The sequence below is a fragment of the Crocodylus porosus genome, unplaced genomic scaffold (genome assembly GCF_001723895.1).
Source record: "Crocodylus porosus isolate Cpor-Errol unplaced genomic scaffold, CroPor_comp1, whole genome shotgun sequence".
NCBI classification, from domain to species: Eukaryota; Metazoa; Chordata; order Crocodylia; family Crocodylidae; genus Crocodylus; species Crocodylus porosus.
The window spans coordinates 33,485,243-33,505,453 of record NW_017728914.1 but is presented as its reverse complement, the minus strand read 5'-3'; positions in this window follow the sequence as shown (position 1 = coordinate 33,505,453).

The following is a 20,211-nucleotide window of genomic DNA, read 5'->3' as shown; positions in this document are numbered from 1 at the left end:
TCTGGCGAGGGGGATTTATGCGCACACACCCCTCCACCGGCTTGTCCTCCCCTGGCCAGCGTCCTCGGCTCCGGAGGTGTGACGGAGCAGGCCCGGGGCTGCCGGGTGCTGTTGTCACGAAGGCTTGAGTCACGGCGGACAAGCTCTCTATTTTCAAATAACACGTGTGTGCGTGCCTAGGGGGAGGCTCTGCAGACTGGTGGACAACTATTTCCTTTAGCAAGCCGCAGTGCCATCTCTCCCGGTCCTGCTGGGGGGGTCCGCTTGCTCGATTCAAGCCTTCTCCAAAGCAGCGTTTCTTGGGAATCCTTTCCCCCCCCTCACCCCACTCCCCACCCTTCTTTGTCTGTTAATGTGCAACAGATGGGAGGAAATGCCATTTAAAATGCCAGAGCAACATGAGCAAAAGCAATGGGATATGGGTAACGGGGAACGAATGTGTTTTGTTTCGAGAGGGCCGTATCACAGCCTGGCCTTACACTCGCTCAGGGTTTTTGTGCCTGCAATGTTTCAGGTATAACGAAGGTCCTGCAGATGACTAAATAGCAAATAGCAGGTGCAGATCTAGTGCTTGGATGCTCAAGCCACACCGAACGAGCCTGCCCGCAAGGGCAGAGTCGAAACGGAGCCCTCGATAGCTTGCTGGTGGCAAAGCCGCTGGCTAGCCCTGAAACATCTGGCGTGTAATGCCTGTGTGTGCATGTGTGTTATATATTAAATTAAATTCCAGTGTTACATTTATACGATTTCCTCATTGGGTGCAAAAAGTTTCTCTCGACAAGCCCCCAGGTTGCCGTTAAACAACTCCAGCCCTGTATAAGTCTCCCCGAGGACCCCAGCTGAACCTTGGCAGCTCTGGAGAGCACAGATCTGTCTCCAGGCCCGTTCATTCCTTAGCCACTTGGCTGCGACTGCCCCTCGGTGCCAAGTATGATGGTGGTTTCTGTGATGTGGGCACCTGTCCACTAGCATCCTGCATGAGCCCATCGGGTCATTTCACGCGAGCCACCAGACTCAGCCTGTCGCCAGCTCGGAAGCACCCCCCAGCAGTCAGAGACATGACATCCCACTGCAACCCCCTGAGCCAGCTGGTCCCATTAGTTGCCTCCTAATTAATTGTGGAAAAAAAAGTCATCTCCAAGCCCGTGGAATATAAAGCGCTCTTTTAATTGAGCGGGCTGAGACAGCGGGCTCGACCACTCGAGCAGCCAGAAGACGTTACGTTAAAAGATAGCTGCAACAGGCTGGTTTTTAATCATCTAGATTAGAAATGTCTCCCCCTGTACGTACAGATTTCCGCACGTCTGATTCATGTCAGTTATTTGGCCCCAGCATGGAAAGGTTAGCAGCGTCGAGCCATTTAACTTTTCCTTATTTTAAGCTCTCGCCTCTGCTGGCTCTTCGTTTGCTGCCAGCCGGAGCGATATTATTAATTACCCTGGAAAAAAAAAAATGAAATCACCCTCTGCTTTCACCGAAGCTGTAACTCAGGGCTAGGCTGGTAAGTACATCCTCATTAAAGGGTTTGGCAGCTTCGCTGAAGAACACCGGCCAACACCAATAGTTACAACAGCCCGCGTGTGTTTATCCAGATTTCAGCAGTCCTTCGTTTATGCAGCTCAGAAAGCTTTACAGAAGGGAGCTGTGTTTGCGCGCTCCGTGCAGTTGATTTAAGCGGCGCCCAGCGCCGCGCGGCAGGAAGAGGCGAGGAGGACCAGGAGGGAAGGAAGCCGGTCGAGGCAGGCGGGAGACAGAGCGTGGGGTGGGTAGACCACGTTAACGCCGCATCGGCTCACGCCTCATCCTGGCACCGCGCCTCACCTGCTGTGCACCTTTCCTGCCCCCCCTCGAGTCAGAACAGGCGCCACCCTGACCCCCTTTCCCAGCCTGGTCTGCTGCTCTGCTTTCTGCTCCCTGCCCGCCCTGCCGCTGTTCCCTCCCTGACGTGCTGTGTGCCACACACGGAGACCACCCAGGCCCCCTGCGGCACCCATGCCCCAAGCTGTGCATAGGTGGCGTGGGGCTCTTGGCTCCGATACCAGCCTCCCGGCACACTTGAAGCTTCCTCTGTCAGCACCGCTGCATCCAGCTGCAGAGGGGAACGAGTTGCACCAGCTATCGGGTGTGATCTTTTGGCATCCTATATAGCTGCGAACTTTGCCGTGAGAACTAAGCCATCGTGCGACTGTGGCGAGCCCAAGCAGCTCCAGTGAAGTCAGCAGGGCTCCTCCAGAAGTGCCCTGGTATGACCGAGGTTAACACCTGCCCCTCCCTGGGTTAGAAGGAGCACAGCTGGCCTCCTGTATCATCATCACTCCTGCTCAGCCTTATCTTCCCTTTGCATGGGAGCATCCCCTTTGCTTGTAGCTCCTCGCATTACAAAACGGACGTTTCACTCGCTCTTGACATGTGCGAGAGACAAAAGAACAAAGACCCTCCAAACCAGGCAGAGAGGTTTGCAGTCCCCCGGATGCACTGTTGCTCAGCCACCTCCTCCTGTTTAGGTGTGATGCAGAAAAGTGTTTACTCGCTGGCTCAGACCTTCCTCATCGGGCCTCAAAAAAAGCCTTAGGGGTCTGCAGGTTAAATACCAGAGCAACATGCACAGGGGCGTCTGTTCAGCCCGGTGGCAAGGCCCAGGCTCGCAGATTCCTGCGCTTCCTGCTTCCTCCCCGCTAGCCAAGCTAGAGGAAAAACATACGGTTTGCTCGTAAAGGAGAGAGCTGTCGCACTCTGATCGTTACAGATGGCACGGACGAGACTCGGCTCTTGGAATAAGGCCGAGGGTCTCCTCCCTAGATGCTGAACAAAGGGTGATGATCCTGATGGGACGTAAAGGCAGGCAAAGTGCATGCAGATCCTTGCTGCCTCCTACTCGACGGATCTAGCAGCCATGGGATTTACTTTAGCCTTTCTGCCAAAAAAATGCGCACAAAAATCCCACCAAAGCGCACATCCATATTTCTCTTGGAGACACAAGAAACTTGAGACTCCAAGAAACCCTCCTCTATTATTAATCCCCGGGTTTTCAGCCAGGTTGCATTAAAACTATGGACACACTTAAAAGAGTGGCAGATTAAACTTGAATGAATCTCTGTCCGTCTGCCTGGCCTGCGTGTCTCGGAGCTGTGAGGATCAGAGGGTTTCTCGGCGGAAGCATTTCGGGTTGGGGTATGTTCGGTTTGGTGCCAGGAGCAAGATGGGGATTTTATAGCTGCCAGATCTAGCTGATAAGGGGACAGTGTCCGTGGCAAAACCAAGGATGAGGATGCCGTGAGTGATCTGCTTCTCTCCTCACGAGAAGGGGTCCACAGGTGTGCGACATTAGTCCTTCCTGCTTGGTGCAGGGGGCTGGACCCGATGATCTTCCGAGGTCCCTTCCAGCCCCAAACGTCTGTGAGTCTATGAATGAATGAGTAGCTGCAGTGGCACATCTGTACTCCTTCCCCGAACAGAGGGAAGACATCCTCCTCCAGGGCTGTCAAGCAGGTGGGCACCTTCCACCCCATGGGATAATGCCATTGTAATGACACCCCTGACAGAGATGGATGTGAGGCGTGGGGATCTCAAAACACAGGCTTCTCCTGCCACAAGAAGGGGCAGACAGCCGCCTGGTTCATCTGGGCTCCACGTAGCTTGCTAGGATGCTCATCGATGCAGCAACAGACAGAAGGCGCGTGCGCCGAACCCCCTCTGACGAGTCTTTGGCGTCATGCAAGCACATCTGGATAAACGGAGGAGCTTGGACAACCCTGGCTGAAGTCACGATTCGCAGAGAGCCCTGGCTAGAAACCGAATCCTTGCATGTAAACCTGGAAGGACTTCTTTTTCTTCCACCTGCCTTCAGCCAAACCCAGACCCGGCACCCTCAACATCTTCTTTTGGCTGAAAGGAAGGGAGGGAGGATGAAAGCTCCCAATGATGGTGGCAGCAGGCATGATGTGAGTGGCATAATGTGACAGCCACGTCTCATTAGTGTCACGGAGAACAAGTGGAAACAGTCAATAATTGCCCTCTGCAGTGCTAAAGAGAGCACTGTACCGTGTGCTCCTGCCCTAGGCAGCGAGGAGACAGGGAGAGAGGAGCCAGGTCAAGGTGACAGATGCTGGATCACAAGGCTCCTGAAGGGCCAGCCCGGAGCAAGCCAGGCCTCATTTCTTTTGAGAAGAGGAAGGGCAGCTGGCACGCGGGACCACTGGAAAAGAGCCCTCCATGCATGGGGCCCGTCTGGGACCCGGTTGCTCAGCATGCAGTCACGCAGCAAGCCATGCCACCCACCTGGAGCTGCGATTCCCATCTCCTTCCCGCTCCGTTCCTGTTTCCTGCTGGCACGGAGGAGGGGTCGGCTTGCTCCCTCGCTGCAGAGTTTGGCCCAGGCTGGGAACTTTGAAACCTGTCACTAGCTGGGCTTGGGCTCATCATTTCGCTGGAGTCTTTTTTTAACCGGCAGAGGGGAAAGGCAGCTAGTTCAGCCCAGCTGCTGGTAATCTCGAGCCTGGCAGCACTGGCAGCAGTCTGGGCTCCAGAGCAAAGAGGGAGTCTGGGGAAAAGGGTCTCTGGGAGAGGGCATGAGGAGGAAGGAAGGACGAGCTAAGGGAAAGCAAGCAGCTGAAGGGAGGGGGCGGACGCATGGTTTGGGCAAAGACGGGCCGCGAGTCCCGTAACCCTCATGGGTAGGTCGTGCTCCGGTTTAGGAAATGCAGAGGGGCTTTGCTTGGGCTGTGCGTGATGCATGGGTGCAATTCTGCACCTCCTGTGCCATGGGCCATTCCTGCATGAAGCCGGGCACACCGGCGCCCTAGCCCTGCCCATCACGCATGTCAGCTGCATGGGCCACCTCCCTGATGCCCCCGGGCACGCTGTCTGCATTACATGCCCCTGCTGCCTCCCTGCTTCTGTGCTGGATGCCACGTTTCTGCCACGGGCGCTGCAGACGACCCCGCTCCCTCTGCCACGTCCAGGCCCCTCAGCCCATCTCCGGATAAAGCAAACGCCTCTAGCATGCCTGCCTCTGCCTTCTTTCCCCTTGGCTCCCCGGCTGGAGTATTACCACACCTGCAGGGAAGGAAGGGCTGGGCTGAGCTGGTCTTTTTTATCCTGTGTCTTTTGGGGCCCCCTGAGCCCGGTGTACATTTCTAACCAACAGCTTGAGGCCCCATCCAGGAAGATTAAAGAGTTTGGGAGCGATCCAGGGTGAAGTCTCCCTCCTCCTCCTCCTCCTCCTCCTCCTTTCCCAGGAGGCCAGCGCAGTGGGCGCGAGCTCTGATAGCATCCCCTCCAGCCCGCGCTCCCATCACTTCATCTGCCGCTCAGATGAAAACCAGCAGGCACCAAAGCCCCACTCATGTCAGCCTCTGATCTCGGCGGCTGACAGAGGGGTTGGTTTTGCTTCATGCTTTGGAAAGCACCGGGCCAACGGGCACCAGGAAAGCAACCGGCGTGAAATGTTTACGAGCTCTGCTTTTCACCGGCGCGTCCACGTGCGGAGGGGTGTCCGGTGGGCAATGGCGTGTGTGCTGGCGGGGGCACGTGGGGAGGCCTGGTTCCCTGTCCCCCGACTCCCACCCATGTCACGTGCAGCAGGGGAGACACCGAGGAGGGCACGTAGAAGCCGGGCTTTAGTTTCAGGGAAGGGAGTCACCCCGTCGCCCCGCTCGCCCCCCTGGGAACATGCAGCTGAGCATGGCTGAGCACGTAGGTACATGCCTCGGTGTGTAGGTGCTGCGCGCAGCAAGCGGGATGAGTCACGGGGGTGCATGTGAGGGGCATAGGAGGTCACACCTCGTCTGTGTGTGGACGTGCAGAACAACAGACGCTTTTGGATGCATGTTTGCTTTGAGCATTGGAGGAGGTACGTGTCCTGTGCCAGGGCTGCTGTGTGTGCACAGATCTGCCAGCAGGCACACATGGGTAGCTGGCATGTCACTACCCCATGTGCCCCGTGGGCGTGTGCATTGGTGTGGGTGTGCACAGAATAATGCATAGAGCCGCTTCTCAGCTGAGAGGGCGCTTAATCCGCCTTGAGCTAATACTCCAAGGAAGCTTTTCCATTTTCTCGTTACATATCAGAAGCAATTAAACGATGCTCATGACTAATCACTTGGACTCAACAGCTTCCACTTCATTTAAAACAGCCTGGCTGAAATGCCTCCAGACTTGTTTCAAGTACTCCATGTCTGTCACTGGGTCCTGCCTGGAGGCCCAGGGGCGCCCCGGGGAAGAAGGATGCCCAGTCCTGGGTTGAGGATGCCGCAGACCTCTCTGGGGTGGCTAGAGATGCCTCCAGAGACTCAAGAGTGCATCGTGCGGCCGTGTCTCCTCCCCTCCGCTGCAGCAGGGAGCTCGGAGGAAGCAGCTGAAGTTAAATACATCCTCTGGGTCTGAAGAGGAGGCTGGAGGGAGACGCAGGACCAGCTTCATCTGCATCGATCTCGTGTAACGAGAGCAGCCCGGAAATGAAAATCCCCTCCCGGTTCCCGAGCCAGGACCGGGAGGAGCCTGAAACAAATTTTAACGGCCAAGCTGTGGAGCCCCGAGTTTTACAGTCTTGAGCGAAAACGGCCTCAGTAAATCTCCTTGTGGGCTCAGCGGCAAGTCACTCTCATTCCACAACACCTCTGTGAATCCCTTGTTGACTTTGGCATGGGAAAGGCCTGGCTCCGGTGCCCGATGCCGTGTTAACGGCAGGGAAGTTTTCAAACTGTTGGACACGACTTTGGTTTGGAAGCGGGTTGGGTGGGCAGCGCGTGGAAGGAGCAGCTTGCGCTTGGTGCCTTCAGCACTTTGCATCTGCCTGGGCGGTCGCTGGGTGGGCAGAGGAGACGCTGTGAGTCCGGGGGACGCTTTCCTCCAAGGGCGAGCGGCTTCTCCGGTGTCTGCAGAGGCCGAGCTCCGGGGAAGAGGAGACGATGGGAGGATTGACAATGCAGGCAGAAGAGCCCTTGCCAGACGTGTGCATCTGAAGCTTGCATGGCTTGATGCTATCAAAGACTCCCTGCTTGCTCTGCCAGCCACCCCGGCCTTCTCGGGGCGCCAGGAAAGGAGCAAATGCACCAGGAGAAGCTGCAAACTTTTAAACCGGTAGAAAGGACCATCCTGCCCCTCGCCTACGTGTGGGGCCGGACCTGGGTGAGACGGGGAGGCTGTACAAGGGATGTGTACACAACTTCCTCCAGATCGGTGCCCCGGTTCCCTCCCACCAAGCACATCGCATTCCCACGGCCCCTTCCTGCCCTGGTCCAGCAGTGATTACCCGGTAAAGTTAATGCAACCTCAGACTTATTAAACATAGTGTTATCCTGGCAGGCAGCAAGAGTGTTCGGACCCCCGGGGATGGGGATGGCATAAATGAATAGGGGCATATATATATATATATATATATGCCCCTATTGGCTGTTGGACATCACCACCACGGGGTGAATCCCTGCAGTGAATTTTTATTCTCTTTTGCCAGGAGGGAAGCTCAGTTTTCCCACTCTCCTGAATCTCCTTTGACTGGTGGTGACTACCAAAAAGGTCCCAGCAAAAGCAACAGGCCTCGTTGCACAAGAATATTCCTCCAGCCGCGTGGAACGGGATAAAGAACGAGGCATGCCCGCAAACCCAACACCAGCAAAAGGATCCGAGACTGATTCTCCTGGGGCTTTCATGCATAACCAGCAGCATTTAGCTACCATATATAGTCAAAAGTCTCAGATACTCAATGGCCACTCATCACTCCCCAGATCGCCTTGCTCTGCTACGATACTGAAGATAAGTGGGTTACAAGAGAATTTCCTTGAAAATTTTTGCTTCCTGGCACCTATAAAAACAAGCTCAATACTTCTCCAATCCTTTTTTTTCCCCCCGGTTGCCTTATTCTCAACTCAAGATCCATGTTCCATTTTGACAAGGGTCCTTGTGTAAGATAAGCCAGAACTTGTGTTTTCAATTAAACACCACTATTTCTGAGCTCTAAATATGGGTTATATCTTTCCTTTTATAGTTAGAACGAGGTGCGATTAGGTTTTTGTTCCAGTCATTTTTCATCTTGAGCAAAGTGTCGGATTCAAAGCCCTATTATTAGCGATTGTGCATAGCTTCTGTATTACTGCAGATAATCATGAATCACTTTCTGCAGTATTGATATAGGCACTTTAGACGTGCCAACAACCCATCTTTAAGCTACACTTCTGGAAGAGACAGAGAAAACAGCTGATTATAGGGTTTGGGGTTAAGATGTTCTCTTCTCTACCTGCAAAACAGATCCCCCGTCTCCGGAGTACATCTTGCTGCCGTGTGCCTAAGACAGATCTCCTCCTGAGACATATATTGACACGGATAAATGAGAAATCCCGGGCAGGAGTTCCCGGCGCACACACCTTGACTCAGTTCCAGCTCTCAGCAATGCTCTTAAATTCACGATGCTGCTTGAATCCATGCTGTCACAGAGCCCAGTCTCCCTGGCCAAAATGGATTTCAGCATTGGGAGTTACCACCGCTGAGCCTTTCCGCATGGACAAACTTAGGCCGGCCAAATCTGCCCTTGCTAACACCCCGCCGTGTATTTGGAGGGGCGCTTCTCAGCCTTGCTACATGCCCCCCATGGCATTGTGCAGCAGGGGCTGAGACAGGTAAGGAGTCGCGTGAGATTTCCATCTCCTAGACTAATTCAGGAGATTCCTTCCCCAGAAAGTGGGGGCTGAGATGGGGGACATATGTCATGCCTCCCCGCTTCCAAAACCCTGGAGCAATTATTCTGTGCACTAAACATGGGAATGTAGCCTTTACTTTCAAATAAGAGCACTCTCTTTTCTTTTCTTTTCACAGCAAATGTGAATGGGGAAACCTGGAAGAACAAAAACCCAGCCCGCGCCCCCACCTCGCTTTCTTTGCATCTGTTGGGCCATTTCCAATATGCTTTTAAGGCATGTCAAAGAAATGCAATCAAACTCCCTGGCGACATTAAATGCAATGCAGCACCACCCGGTCCCCTGCGCCGTGCTGACCGACAGCCAATCAATGCCATTAGACTGGTGTGTAGCGAGGAGAAGGAGCTCGCTTAAGGAGGAGATATTGAAGGCACCTGGAGTGAAATCCCAGCCTCATTGAAGTTAATGGTACTTCAATGGGTCCAGCCTTGCAGCCAGGTGATTATCCCTCTCTAAATGGAAGGCAATTTGGCAGGGCCCTGAGCTTTCAAAAGCTTTGCCCATAAAGCCCCAGCTTGGGTTAGAGCTGTTTTCCAAAGCCAAAGCTCTCATGCGCCGTAACCCAATCGGAAGGAGAAAGAATCCGTTTTCTATTTATATCGAGATCAAGGAGGGGGGTAATCTTCATTCTTTAACCACAGAGCAGCAGTAAATAGCCGAGTCCTAGCAGAAGGAGCGCGGGTGAACAGGTTTCAGAAGCAGAAATGCTGCTGCTCCCGAAGGGCGATTCTGCAGACAGTGGAGATGGACGGCCCCCGGCAGCCACGGGGCCAGGAGCAGGGCTCTTGCACCACAGCAGAGGAACTTCGGGGTTGCAGTTAGGAGGCACTTGCTCCCTGTGAGGGTGGCTTGGCCCTGGAGCAGAGGCTGGGGAGTTTTTCAGAGCAGTTGGACAGACGCTGAACCGGGAGGACTTTGAGCCGATCAGCAGCTGGGCTCGATGACCTCCCAGACCTACTCTCCTCCGCTCCCATGAGAGCCAGAGGCGGTTTCTGCACCGCTGCGCTTCCTGCTCCGATTAGTCAAGGAAATGCGTCGCTTTTGTCCCCGTCCTGAGCAGCTTCGAGGAATGAGCCCTTCCCTTGTAAAAGTCATGGAGATGCTTACCACTGTCCCCAGGTTCAGACACCTTAGGAAGCCGCCGATTTCTTTCTGACACGCGGGCGGTAGTATGGCTTATAACAAAAAACACATCTGCTAACAGCTGGCTTACAAGAAGCAGTGAGGTGGTGCTGGGGTCTGCTTCCTCCCTAAGATGCAAGCAAGCCTGCCTGCAGGCCGGAGCGAGCAATCGGAGAGAGCCGGCTCTCGCTGATCTTTAGTGCCTGGGAGGGAGGCTGGAGGCCTTTCTAGAAATGCCTCTCTGACCATTCAGCCCCGGGTTTTTTTTCAAAGGGAGCCTCTGTGCTTTTTCACTGAAGCTCTTCTTGCAGCTGTTCTTCTCCCCCTTTCTTTGGACCGGCTCAGCTGAGCACTCTTCTTGCTTTGTCTCCACTCACCCTCTGCTTTTTCCTGTTGGCAGTCAGGTTTCTTTCCTAAATCTGTGGTTTTATCAAAGCCAAACGGCCTCTGGCCACCAGCAGCATTGTCAGTAAAACTTAGCCCGATTGGCTTGACTGCTCGTGATGCCGTTCCAGCCCCTCCATTGCTGCGTATAAATCATTTGCCTGTGTAAGGCTAATTTTGGAGGGTTTTGCTGCAAATAAAATATGCTGCCTGGACAATCTGCTCCCAGAGTTTTCCATCTGAATGAAGCACTCCAGCGCTTTCTTCTGCTGCGCTCAGCTGATGGAAACTCTTAATGGTTTCTACTTCCCACTTGAAAGGGAAGGGAAGGAGCCAGTCTCCAAACTTTCATCCCAGATTTACTTGCTGGAAGATTTTGCTGCAGGGATGCCAAGAGAAACTCGGGCAGTATCAACGCATGGCTACGGCCAGTTATTGTTAACCGTGATATCATAAAGTCACACCTCCGGCTCCCCTCTGCTCCGCTTTGGATCTGGTTATGTTGAGAGCTTTTTATCCGCAGCGGGGCTGGACCCTCCTTTCACCCCTCTCAGCTGGGGAAAAATCCTCCCAGTGAAAACCTCACGGAGACTTCTTCTTCTTAAGGCCCTGCCTGGTGTTTTCTTGTTGGAGGGGGCACCCATCTGTAAGTCAAGACCTCCAAAATTGGGCTCACAAGGAAGCTGGTGCCTCATGAAGTGAGTGCAGCAGGGAGTATAAATATTAACCATGCAAGACTCTTGCAAGCGAAGCGTTGCTTAGGTGCACGTCGCAAAATGACAGCAAAAATCGCCGTTTCGCTAGGCTAGTTGTGTGCAAAAATACACGATGAGGTCTTTTTATTGCCGCTGATTTCTCTCCTCAGTCTTCTCTCCACCCCTCTGAAATGGCCCGGGGCAAGTTGGGTCTCAGAAGAGACCGCAAGAGATTCCAACATGCCAACTCCTTTCAGACATGTAAAAGGCTGAATAATCAACCAGACCCACCCACCCTTGTTTTAATCTGTCAGGCTCTATGAAAGTAAAGCCTTTCTGGTGCAAGAAGGCAATATGTGCTCCTGGCATCTTCAGTGAAGAAGGAACTCCCTCTCCTTAGCTGGATTATTAATACCTTTCAGGTGAAGTCACCTAAATGGGCTCTTTACTAAAACACTCCCCTGCAAATGAGCTGCAGAACAATGGCTCTTCAAGCCTGCGATAGTGAGCCTGTTTCTTCTCCTCACCAGTGCACCCCACACCCTGGCACTAACCCAGCACCCTTGAATGGGTGTAATTCTCCTTACAACTGTGAAAAAGCCCTGCAGCACAGCTCACCTGCTCTGAGCCAGAGACGGTACCACTAATACATGGGGCCTGGTACCGGCGGAGATGGGGCTGGGAGTTAGCTGTTTCTGCCTAGAAAGCAAGTCAGGTCCATCACCTTCAGCTAGGGAGTTCAGAGATGGCAGTAGACAGATGTCACAGTTTTCACAGACACTAGGGCTGGAAGGGACCCTGCAGATTGAGTCCAGCCCCCCCGCCCCAGGGGCAGGATGTCAGCTAGGGTCAAAGGATCCCAGCAAGGTAAGTTTCTTGAATGAGTCCAGAGTAGGTGCATGCACCACTTCTGGAGGGAGTCTATTCCAGGCCTTGGGGCTTGTGTGCGAGAGCTGGGAGTCTTTCTCTTCCTCGGGTCCAATGCTTTACTCTCCTGCCTCAGTGTGGGCTGCCCGGGGAGATCCTAGCAGCTGTTCTGCAGAAAGAGGCCTCTGGACCTTTCAGTGGGTCCAGCTGATACCAATCTGTCTTCATGGTGTCTCCAAACCCAGTGAGCGAATGGGCCTCGTTTCCTCTCCATTCAGACCCTCCTCCACCCACCGTAGGTCTTTTTCGTTCTATCTCACGGCTTGGCCAGCGTTGCCGATCAATAGGCACAACCCATGGAAAGTCAATGGCAAGAGTGAGGTCTCTAAAAATAAAACACATCAGAGGTGGTCTAACTTGCCTAGATAAATCAAAATCTACCACGATAAAAAGAGGTCAACGTGCATTTTCACATGCAACTAACCTAGAGACACGGCGATTGTCGCCACCCTTTCATGACGTGTACTCAGCAACGCGTGACGTGTACAAGCGCCCCACCGGGTTTTCTGGACACTCTGTCACACCTCTCTCTTCAGGGTCAAAGCTCCGCTTGGGGCCAGGTCCTGCCTGTTTCATCCTCTGCTGGGAGTCGGGCGGCCTTTGAGAGCAGAGTGGGGCTGCCTGGGTTATGAAGAGCATTTACGCTGCCCGCATCTCCTGCGAGAGAAGGGTTTTCCATGTTTCCTCCATCTTTTCATTTGCTGCTGCCTGCTCCTGAAGAGGGGTGGAAAGTCTCGGAGGGCTCTCTGCTCTTCAGGGGTCACAAAGGGCTGTCTCCCTGTCTGCGGTGGGTCGCCCCCTTTTCTCGAAAGCAGCCTATTCTCCGCACCCTCGATGTCTGGCCCACCAGATAGAGAATTACGACTGCCCCCAGACGCTGTCCGCATCCCGCCCTGCCGGAGGGGAAAGTAGCTGTAGGAAGGACCAGCTCAGCAAAAGCTCCCAAGGCAGCTGGGGAAACACGTTTCAAGTCAACAGCCCATCCTCTTCCTGCTAATCGGTTACAGGTGGTAGCAGGGCCGCTGCAATCAGGTGTGTTTTCCTTTCTGCGAGCCAGGCCAGGACGACAAGCAAACAGAGCGATCAGGCGATCCGGCCGCCTCCGCCGGACCCCTGCGAGAGGTCCCCCACTCACAAAGGGCCCCTTGTCTCCGCCAAGCCCAGCGCGGGGGTTTGTTTTCTTTCACCCTTCGGGCCTGGCGCTTGCTCCGGGGCACAGCTCCTGGATCTGCCTGCCCGCCGGGCTCAGGTCTCCCGCCAGGCAAAACCCACTGGCTGCTTTTACAGCGGTCACGCCTGAGAGGCGAGATGGAAATGAGGAGAGGAGGGAGCTCGGAGAGGGCTGGGTGCACCCGGGGAAGGCAGAGTGCTTTGATGCCCAGCCTGGATGTAAACCCAAGGACTGATGACAGTCAGCTTGGTAGCATGCAGCTGGACTTGGAGGAGGAGATTTCTCTGTCCGGCAACAAGGGAGAGAGAGAAGAGAGACACTCAAATCTAAGCGACTGGGCAAATGAAGTGGCAAAGCTCTTTCACAGCAAGCAATCATGAGCCTGGGCGACTCCCTGCCTGCCCGGGGGAGCTGCCAGTGAGCATCCGGAAGCGCTGCTTCGGGATGAAAGGGCAGGACGGGAGGAAACTCGTGCATCTTTGCAGGCCATCTCAGCTGCCTGACCCAGAGAAGGCCAGGAAGGTGCACTGGTTGCACTGGCCAAGTATGTCTTTCCTTCTGGTAGGGGAAGGATGTCCAGAAAGAAGGCTTGAGCTAGCGGAGGGAGACAGAAAGAAGCCCCAAGCTGAGATTCATCCAGAAGTCAGCCCTGTCGCTCCCCAGGCCCTAGCAGAGAGAGGTGTCTGGTCTGTGCTGCAAAAGAAATTTGCCTGGCTGGTGCTGGGAAGAATGACTCTTTCTTGCTGTGCCAGGAGGAGACTGGAGAGGATGCCAGCATCTTACATACTTCAAGCAGCGAGGAGTTACTGTGCGTCCCGTGATTAATCATGTCAGGAATGAAGTTAGAAGAGGCCAAAGTCAATAAGCCTCAGGAGCCAAGGGTCAAGGTCACTGGCAAGGGAAAGCAGTGCTAGAAACCTACCATGTTAAAGGCTTAAATCCTTCCTTCCGCTGCCTCTGGACCTGCTCCTTCAGTTCAAACGGGGTCCCAGAGACAAGGAGAGCCAGTGATTCCTTCTCGATCCGTCACCCCCTCCCCACCCACACGCCGCTTTGATGGTCGGGGAGCACGGCGAGGCTGGACAGAAGAAAACCACTCAAAGGTGAACAGACTGAAGCATCGGCCCGAATGTATTCACTGGTTACCCTGCCTAGGAGTGGTTTGGATTCATCCCCAAACCTCGGGTGTTTCAGCATGGCTGGATTTGAATTCCTCCACCATAAATGACCACCTCCTCCAAAACCCTGCTGGGGTTTTGGATCAAAACCCTTCCAGCACATGGGTGTTGGCTAGAGACCTTGCCTCGGGAGTACCAGCCATCCCACTGCCTTCCAGCCTCTGCATGGGATCGGCAGCTCCTAGCATGCTACTTTGGGGATGGACGAATTTCAGGGCCAGGCTGGAAACTTGGGCCCGTGCTAGAGCGTTTATGGAGGGTGCCGAAGCCGTGTGGAAAGCACAAGGCCTGGGAAGGAAAGAGCAGAGCCAAACCCACCGGCTCTGCTCCAGCTTGTCGTCTCTTCAAAGCAAACGCACCAGCCGTGAAGGAGGGAAGAAGGAGGAGAGCTGGAGCTGCGGGGACAGGGCTAGGGGAGGGATATTTAATCAAGGGGCTGTAGCTGATGGAGTGAGATCTATCACTGCAAAGGGTGGGGGGAAGAAAGAAAATAAACCCAAAGAGGAATATTTATAAGACATTCCAGGGAAGCAATTAGCAGAGTAATCGAGACGCATCAACAGCGATCAAACCTGGAAGAAATATTTCTCGGCTGAGCAGAGGAAATGTTTTTTATTTGAGCATTTTATTTTTTATTTTTCTAAGGCCGGTGCGCCAGGGACCGGAGGGAGAAAGGGGAATGGCACTGCTTAGATGTTCAGCACGCCCCAGCCAAGCCCAACATGTGTTAGCAGGCACCGTGGTTTACATTAGAGAAGTGCTTTAATATTACGCAGCAGCTTTTAAGTGCATTTTATTATGATTAGCATTATTTTCGACAGTACAGATTATGTGCATCTGCGCCAGGCATTCAGGAGGGGCTGCGTAGCCCCAGAAAGAGGTCCAACAGCTGGAACGCTCAACAGCCGATTTCTCGTCGGGAAAGTCTGAAGCCATCCAGCCAGGAAAAACAGAGCGCCGTGACTCCTTTCTGCGTGGAAAGAGCATCAGCTCCTATTATTTTGGTGTCTGACATCACAGAGGGTTGCTGTAGCAATGATCATGATTGCATAAAAGGAAGATCGTGCAAACGTGTTGATCACTCTCATCCCCTTGCTTGCTCCCGCTCAGGGCGGATGAGTCACTCTGTCCCAGCAATCTCCAACTTTCCGCAGGCACGCACTCTGGTCCCAATCCATAAAAGTTTGTCACGCTTTTGGTGCATCCCATGACAGCAATCGCCATGCACAAGGCAGCATTTACCCAGGGTGGCTGCACATCTGCACGCAAGAAACTTCCGCGCCACAATTGCACGCGGACTCATAAACCGTGGGATCTCCGACACTGCCGGACATGAGCTGGGGATGGCTCATTCCTAACTAGGACTATTTTTGGCATGCCGTCAACTACTTGTTTGATGACAGGCAAGGCCACAGGGCTTATAGCTGCCCAGCCACAAGCTGAATGAGAGGGTCAGCGTGGGCGCTGCGATCCGTGGAGGGTCTGCTGCAAAGCTCATGGATGTCGACAGAAAGACTCCACCCGACTTCCCCGGAAATGGATGTGGCCCCCACTCTGCTGGGCAGTAATGAGTAATGGCTCCATTTGGGAAAGGCCTGGCTGGCTCTTTACAGTCAGGCCAAGCAGAAAAGAGGTCCCATTCAGACCTCACGGTGCTGGGAACGACCAGGAACACCCGAACTTTTTCAAAAACTGTTTCTGTATTTGTTTTAATCGCCGCATTGTGAACATGACATTGCTCCCTGACCAGGGGCTGGCTGCCAAGTTTCCACCCAGAGGGTGTTTTCACAGCCAAGTTATAAACCCAGCATGCAGGGCTGATATCATGGAAACGCTGAGATGCGGCTATCTGCCGCAGCATCCCACAGATCTCTCCTCGCTGCCGTTGCAGCGACGACGCTGCAGTCCACGTCCTAGCCGGGCGGCTGAGATCCTTCGCTTGGGGTTTTCTTCAGTCAAAGTAACAAGCTCCCTCCGGCCTCTGCACTGGGTTTTTATTCCCCCAGACTTGCTTAGACCCTTTCATCAGAAACCCAATAAAAAACCAAAATCACAGGTTGGCCAGGGAGAACGGAAGCCTTTAAACATCTAAGGCTACAAGAGCGACACACTCAGCATTTAAGGCCTGTTGTAGACCCCGATGCCCTAATAGGTCAAAAGTCTCGTGTGAAGAAGGAGGAGTGGGACCTATTAAAACCCTTTCATACTTGCAGGCGGGGCTCGCGTTCGGTGGGACGGGGGACGAGGCATGTACCTGGGGAGCGTGGGGGGGCCGGAGGGAGAGGGGAGGGGATCCAGCTGTCCCGGCAAACAGGTTGTGCAATATTATGCCCTGCAACAGAGCTGCCATTGTAAAGCCGGGGAGCCCTGCTTTTAAAAATGCTGCTGTTAATAATGTCCCATTGAGCGGCGAGAGAAAGGCAGTATTGAAACCCTGAGGGGCTAAAGAAGGGTTAAAATAAAAAACCACACTTGATGCCTGGTTCGCAGCTTTGCTGTGTGGCCCTTGCAGCGAGGGTCGGCAAAGCCGGTTTGCGAAAGCCATTTGCAGGAAAGGTCTTTGGAGCCAGGACTCACAAGGGCAGGGGGTGGTGGTGGAGATATGAGAGGCAGGAATGGGAAGATGCAGGAAGAGCTAGGATTATTCTTATACTTACACCCCCCACCCCCAGCCACCTAAAACTGATTTAAAAGCTCCCTAATTGTCAAATATTTGCATAGAGAAACAGCTGTGTAAACAGGACCCTGTCCAGAGCTAGGCCAGGGTTCACCCCCAGCGGCCTGAAGCCATAAATCACCCACCTCCTGTTTCCTCCATAGGCTTTAAAACAAAAGCAAGCCCCAGGGTTTGTTTGCAGGGCCGCTGCCCCCCGCCCCACGGCTCCCCGGGCCCCTCTGCACATACCTGACTCCAGTCTGGATGAACTGGGATGGTAGGGGGTTGCTTTCCTCTCCTGTCCAACTGGCCGGCCGTCTTCCCACAAAGCCCCCGTGCCCCCAGGTGAAACAGCCTGCAGGGGTTTCGGTGATGCAGGGCCGGTGTCAGTGCTAAGGAGCCCCACTGGATATGGGCTCGTCCTGGGAGACGGATGGAGCAGCGATGAGAAGAGTGTGCAAAGGAAATAAAAAAGTAAAGCCCTGCCAGCTGTGAGGGGTCTTTGATCATCTTTTCTGATCCCTTCCCCTTCGTCTCAGTGTTTCTGGTCCCGATGCCTCCAGAGCTGAGCACCGTACCTCCACCCCGCCATCGCAGCCGAGCCAGAGAGAAAGGGTCTGGCTCCTTGCTCTAATCCATGATTAACCTCAGTGAAAGCGTGGAGCGAGGGACTGCAAGCCTGGATCCTACCTAGGGTGTTGGGGAATCAGCTCTAAGGACCTGAGCCAAAGCAGTTGAAGTCAAGAGGATGGTTAGGAGAACAGCCCGGGGAGACAGGGTGACCCCAAGGTGGCAATGGAAGGTAATGCTAGAAAACACGGGAGCAAATGAAAGGAAAGGCCACTAAAGCTGTTTCTAGACATCCAAAGACATGCCCACACCTTGAGGAGCCGTAGCTGTGCCAGCTCAGGTCCCCAAGGGAGCACAGCTGCCTGAGCCCACCTGGGACCTCACTAGTGACTGAAGCTCACACCGTTAGCAAGATCAAGGCTGTTTCAATCACCAGCTGCCAAACCTCTGGCGGTGTAGACACACCGATGGCTCAGGGAAACTTCCCAGTTGTGCAATCTGCTGGAACGCCTCTCATGTCCCAGCTCCGGGGCTAGGTTGGAAAGCTCGCACCAGCAGCGCTCCTGCATTGGCAGAGGGACGGGCGGGACGGCCCAGACCACAGGGTTTGGGGGTTTTGTGCTTTCGTCCCATTTCTGCCCATTGTGATGCATGGATCAGTCAGAGCTGGCTGGAATATATGTCCATGCCAAATGTCCCATGTTGCTTCATCAGCTCAGGGGATAAGTGTCGAAATCAAGCCCAGGCTGGGGGGCCTCCAGCGTGGCTGCACAGCTACTGGTTACCCCATCCCTAAGCCGAGAGATGCGGACCATCTGTGTGCAGGGTGGTTTGTAGGGTGACTCCAGCCCCAGCTTCATCTGGGGAGCCTGGGTTTGCGTCTTAGCCCACCCACGGCAGTGGTACCCTGGGCACAGCAGTGTCTGCTCCTGGGTGATATCTCCAGCCGCCTCCTGCAGGATCTTTGAGAGGTGCAAGACAGGGAGAAAGCGTGGAGCTAAAGATCAGAGACAGCTGGGAGTTTTCCAGTGATTTTGGGTGGGGGCTTAGAAAACGTCCCACGTGAGCCAGGAGCAAAGGGCTTGGAGCTGAGCTAGCGTAATCCAGGGCCGGACCCTGCGCTCAGTGACAGCCGTGTCTGTCCAGAAGAGCAGACGCCAGCTTGAGCAGAGCCTGGACGTGGCTGCTCCGCCCGCGGCCGTAGCAGCCGAGGACGCAGTCCAGCTACGCGCCCGTCGTGCTCTGGGGTGGGTGGGCAGGGGCTCGCAGCAGAGTATCAGCCTCCTGCACGCGCTAGCGGTGACTGGCGCAGCGCTCACCCCAAAGCCGAGCCGTGCTCCCCAGCTCACGCTGCTGTTTCTTCCTTTGTCGTCTGGATCCTGAAGCGGGCACAGCCCCCCCTCTGCCCCGCAGCGGCTCTGCCCCCCAGGCTCCGAGGCCTTCTCTCGTCCCGGCCCCTCGCTCCCATCCTGCCCCCATGTGTTTGCCCCTTCTCGCTCTGCCCTTTGCTGTGGCTTTTCCTTCCCAGCGGACCTCCCTTCCCAGCCCATCACAGCCTATCCTCCTTGGGACCACAGGAATGAGTTCGTCAGGCGCTCGTGACGTGCGAACAGAGATAATGCGCCGCCCTGCCTCGGGGCTGAATGTGCTCGCCGTGCCGCTCTTCAGATGGATGCTCCCAGGAGATCCTGGGCACAGGCTTGCCTCCCTCCCTGCTCTCACTCCCCTCCAGACTGCGCTCCCGGGGCTCCTTTCCCCTCCCCAGAGATCTGCCAGCCAGCCCTGACATCCTCCAGGCCTTCGCTGCCCTAATCTCTCCTCCCAGCCTTGTCCAGAAACCAGCCCTTTTAAAGTCCGCTCCCCAGTGCTGCACTGATTACTGCTGCGGCTGACGACGTTACTCTGGCTGGGGGGACGGTGGCGTGGGGGCTAGTCCCACATGCATTGCTTCCAACACGGCTGGGATGCACCTTTTTAGGCTCGCCCTGCTGAGGTCTCCAAACAGCAAAGGGTCATTGAAGAAAATGACCCAGGACAAGCCGTCAGCATTTTTATACTTTCCCCAAGAGCTTTTTAACAGGATCAGAGGTGTCGATGTGCAAAGCAGTGCCTTCAAATCCCACCCTCTCATGAGCTTCGAGCCTAGGGATAAACAGAGGGTGTAAACCAGCGTCATCTCCAAATGGAGAAGGACACAACGGGGAAGGGGAAGGCTCAGTGTTCGCATGTTTTGCAGAGACGTGTATCAAACCCGGCTATTATTTATGAGTTAGGAAGCACAGCGATGCTAATACGTGGAGGCAATGCCATGCCGCTGGTCTGAGGATCTCAGCGTGCTGCACAGACAGTCCCTGCCATGCATACAGGTAAACTGAGGCACAGAAAAATCTGTGCCCACGATTCAGGAGGGCAGAGCCCAGGGGATCTGGCTTTGGTCCCATCCTCTAGCCGCCACCCCCCGACAGCCTGGTAGGGGAGAGGCAGATTTTACTGCAAGGAGGTTATTTTGCCCAAGAAGAAGGGGAGAAAGAAACAAATCTTTTAAGAAGGGAGAGGGGCAAGTTCAAGACGAGGGAGGGGAGCAGGACAGGGGGCACTGGAGGAAGGAAAGAAAACAGCCACTCAGTGAGGGGTTAATAAAACCTTCCTAAGAGATAGGCTCAGCCTCCTGCTCCCCCCCTAAAATAGGTATGAATCACTGAAAATGTGACAAGCCAGGCGCCTGTCCAGAAAACCTAACGGTCTGCCTGTCTGTCCGCTGCAGTTTTTACCTGTAACGCCCTGCATCTGCAAAGACCCCCTGCCATCAACCTGAGAG